We start from the raw sequence: 4,972 nt of genomic DNA, 5'->3' as shown, positions 1-4,972 counted from the left end.
GGAAGTAGGCGGGTGCTGAGTCTGTGGCTGTTCTATATGCAAGCATCAATGTCTTGAACTTGATTCGAGCCGCAACCGGTAGCCAGTGCAAGGAGATAAAGAGAGGTGTAACATGGGCTCTTTTGGGCTCGTTGAAGACCAGTCGTACCGCTGCATTCTGAATCATTTGTAGAGGTTTGATTGTGTTTGATGGAAGTCCAGCCAGAAGAGCATTGCAGTAGTCCAGCCTAGAGATGACAAGGGCCTGGACAAGAAGTTGTGCAGCATGCTCCGTTAGAAAGGGCCTGATCTTTCTGATGTTGTGCAATGCAAACCTGCAATACCTGCAAATATCTCACAGCTGTTACTCTTTATCATAATAACAACTTGATTTTTCTTAACTATGACTATGACTAATATCTTGCAGTGTATCTCAAGGAAATCATGCACATCTAAACTGTAAAGTCAACGTCAAATCAACGTAGGAAGGAAGGAAGTGTGCAGGTTGCTTATAATTATAATGAAAAAGATCACCGAGATGAGAATATTGAATGTATGTGAATTCCTCCCTGTGCTCTCTAAAATATGTTTGAGCGGTGTCTAATTAACCTCATACTGTGTGTGCCCACTTCAACAATCAAGCTATTTAGGGCACTCACTCCACTGAGACATTTTTCAATTCTTACCTTTTCATTTAATTACAGAGCAAAGACAAGGTCACCTCGACTGTAGTTACAGCCATCTATACTGGATGAATTTCAGCTGTGGGTGCTGCAATCCCAATCCACATACAGGTTAATGGGTCATTCACACAGGACGTGTTCTTTCCTTCTGTCCGCATTAGTTGTAAACAAGCTCCACGTTTTAAGGTGCTAATTTAAAAGTAGCTAAACTATTGAGATGCACCAAAGCATATCAGTGCCTGTTAAAAACAATAGACCAATCAGATGAATCTGAGGATGTGATTTACATTTGATTATGTGATTTACAAGGACATAGTTTTTTTTAATGCAAGAATGTCCCCTACAACCAGTTTTTATCCAAATTGTGTATTTAATTTATTCAATTAATAATAATAATAATACTAAAGAATCACAAAACATTTTTTGAATAAAGCAGTGATTCCTTCCCAAATATTCCAGAGAAAAAAAATCTGGTGAAATTAGCACAAAATAAAATTGGAGGCTACAGTTGCAGTCACTGTGGCTCTGTTTTATTAATGTATCAAATATAATTTACTACATTTATATCAAATGTAAATGTGGTAAATCAGTCATGCAAAAACAATCACTCTGTAATTATTCAGTCAAAAGACTTCTTGAGGCAAATTCATACGACTTTTTGATGCACATCTAGTTTTTTTTTTTTTTTCAAACTTATTCGCATCTTGGTTTATGCCAAAATGTGTATGAACATAGAAACAGCTACTAAACGTTTTAAAATATTTGTTTTGTTATATTTGTCATACAACCAACTGATAATACACTATAGAGTCAATGAGGTGATAATTCACCATAGTGGTCACTTTTCATAAAACCTCATCTGAAAGCTTAAATTTACATTATTGATCAGATGGCAGTTATGAATATGTATGGTTCATGTGCTGCATAATATAAGCTAAGCATATTTTAGCAATACTGTACCAAACTGATGCAACACATAAGTTAAAAGTAACAGAGTTGTTCACAGATTTAATAATTAATAAAAAAAAATCAATGATTAATTTGCATGCAGACTCAGGCCCACCATACAACATGCTGGAAAGGTTGCCCTGTACCCCCCAAAAAGTACAGCAGACGGCAACATTAGTTCATACTACACTATTTTAACTTTTTATATCTATAGTGAGTTGAGCTAAAGTTTTTCTTCCCTTCAACCATTTATTTCTTTCTCAGTTTTTTTTTTTTTCTCCAATCTATTTTTCTTTTGGCTGTAATCTTTCACATTTGCATTATTCACATTGCACAGCTGAGAAATGGTAGCAGAGGTGTTTCCACTATCCTTGGTCTGAATATCAAAGGAGCAATAGGGGAAGCATAGAAAAGTCTTAAATAAACAGAAACAAGGTTAAATCGGTCTTTTCAAACAGAACTAGAGATGCTTGTGTGCTGTACAGTCTGATTAATACATGAGGAGGAATTTAGAAATATCTCAGAGACAGAGAGGTGAACTTAGCTGCCAAGCAATACTGTAGGTACTGGCATCTTCACCCATATCACAAAGCAAAGCAGATGTTCACAAAAACATCAGGATGAAACTGTTAATTAATGCTAATCAAATTAGTATCATATTAAAGTAAAATATACAATGCTTACCGAAGAAATTTTAAATTGCCTCCAGTTTTACGATGAAGAATCAGAATCAGTATTTGTTCTTGAAAATTTAATTATGAACACACAAGTAAATGGCACAAAGTAAATCATCGTTTTGGAGCACTTCAAACAACCAAGGAACGACCTGAAGAGGAAGGAAACAAGGCCAAGAAAAATGGGGATTACCCATCAACCCTCATCGCGCCATGATTGTGCTTTTGTAACAAAGACACTCCCTTTTGAGTTGTATCTGCCAGTGTTGCCACACAGAGCCTATACAAAAGCAGGCAGCTTTGCTTTTCATGGTGTCATTTTCACATATTCTTTTAGCAAGTTAAGATTTTTTGCAGGCGCTTCAGCTTCTAGTTCCTCAAAGACCTACATCAAGAGGCTGCTTTCTCATCACACCATGAAAGTCAGAAATGATACGAAAAGACAGAAAAGAGATTGACCTTATAGAAATATTTCATGTCATTTAAATGTGTATTAATGTGTTAGTTTATACAGTAGTTTTAGTCTGCAAATTTGATCTTTGTATCTTATGGCTTGTCTTTGTTTGCACGTTTTTACAAGGACTGTCAGTCTCTTTATTAGTAATAGCAATTTTTCAGACTTGTTTGTTGAAAAATTACATTAGTACCCCAGTAGGTGGCGACAAGTGAATTGACATTATGAACGAGTCAACGAATCATTCCTTCATTGATTTAATCATTCAAAAAAGGAATTACTCAGTTTTCTATCTAAACATTCTCAGATCAAGATACATTTATTTGAAAAGCAAAATTACAAGTTTAAACAAGAAAAAATATATAAAGGAAAATAATCTTAATTCAAACCAGTTTATTTTTCCTACCCCATTGGCAGATATTTATTTTCTTGTTTTATTTATAACTTGCTTTTTTATACATTTTTCAATAAAAAGAAGACTTAATGTCACTCATAATTACAGTTGCTTGTTTAGTTCCTGAATGAGTCAGTGAATCACCACTGATTTGCTCAGAAACTAAAAAAAGCAAATGTCTTTGAGCAAGTCTGAACCGTTCATTAGATCGATTCACTAGAACACAATGATTCATTCAGGAAAACCACCACTGTGTTGTTTGGCGATGTTCAATGGTTCATTCTATTGTGCATTGGTTTGGAACTATTTTCGTTGGCAAAGCAAAAATAGAAAAAGTAGCTGAAAATTGTGTGTAAAATGAGGGCTAAATGATTCACTAAATTACTTTTTTGTTCATTCAACTGCTATATAAAAGCAATATCACATTCGCAATCATGCTGTTGTTTTGGATATCAGTATGGCTGTATGAACCTGTGTGTGATGTTGCTAATACATATTAGAAAATATCAGAAAATGTGCTAAAGTAAACCTTCAAGATATGTTGCATTTGAATTAATGAGCAAATAAAAGTGAAATTACTAAATGCTGGCCATCTATGTGGTCTGATAAAAAGGAAATTAAATACTTTCTTTAGTTCTGTGTTTTCACTTACTATGCTATTTTGTGCTGCTCTATACAAAAATAGTTGCACTAGTATGTTTAGTAAATCCCTACGAGACCCACGAACGGCTGCACTTAAAACACAGCTATTTTGCACTCAGTTTTTTGCTACACTTGAAATATTTATGCTATCTGATGAAAGTAGCTGAGTAAGGCCCACTGTATGAGGAAAATCAACAGCAAACCAGAATTGGCTTGGCAATCACCCTAAAAACAATTCTCAGGGGCAGGTTGTTTGCTTCATATGACAGGAATCCAAATGTGTAGGATGGCAATGTGTTCAATCTGAATTGAGGGGCGAAGGTACAAAGAGAATGCTAATGGAGAGGGTTCTCATCAAGGGCATAGAACTTGCAGGAGATCCCTGTAGTTTGGTAAATCGTGTTACCGTGGCAAAGCAACATGTGCTGGGTAATACGGAGGGCCATGCTAATGCGGCACAACGCACTTCTCATTTCAAGCTCCATTTGCTTGTCTCTGAGAAAGGCAGTGCTTTCTCTCACACTTTTGTCTACCGTGGCAACACAGTGGCACAGCTACAGCAACACTGACACTTTGGGGAAGATGAATTCACACTAAATTAACATATTTTATTATACTAAACTGATTCCTCTTTTACAGGATTCACATGAACATCTGAGGAAGTTAATATAGTCAAAAGGTGTCCAGACAGGGTCCAGTGCCCCACACATGAATTTTGTATTACATCTACATTGCTATATCAAACCATGTAACATTTTTTAATGTTACCATACACAGGGCCGTTTCTAGGCATAGGTGAGCTAGGCGGTCGCCTAGGGCGCCACCAGCTGAAGGGGCGCTAATGAGCGCACGTACTGGCACTTTTAGCAGGGTTGTGATAAAGAGTGGCACGGTCACCCTGAAATATGACTGCCGCCCCCACTGGATCCCCCAACATTATTGGGCTAGAGTACTGTCAATCTGATGATGCCTGTATGCCACTGGATCAGAGCGTTGTCAATTGCTGCCTAATTGTTTCATGCAATGTTTGCATTTGGAGTGGTCATCAACGCCATTAGATCAATGGGCTCTGTCAATGCTTTGTCAAGGTAACACTTTTTTTGCCATGCAATAAAGCTAAGTTCAAAGGCCAATTTAAAATATTGGTACAGTAAATAAAGTGCACAAAATCAGTATTTTGTTTAGGCAGTATTTGTGG

The sequence above is a fragment of the Sinocyclocheilus anshuiensis genome, unplaced genomic scaffold (genome assembly GCF_001515605.1).
Source record: "Sinocyclocheilus anshuiensis isolate Anshui unplaced genomic scaffold, SAMN03320099.WGS_v1.1 scaffold253, whole genome shotgun sequence".
Classification (NCBI taxonomy): domain Eukaryota; kingdom Metazoa; phylum Chordata; class Actinopteri; order Cypriniformes; family Cyprinidae; genus Sinocyclocheilus; species Sinocyclocheilus anshuiensis.
This window is presented reverse-complemented; position numbering follows the sequence as displayed.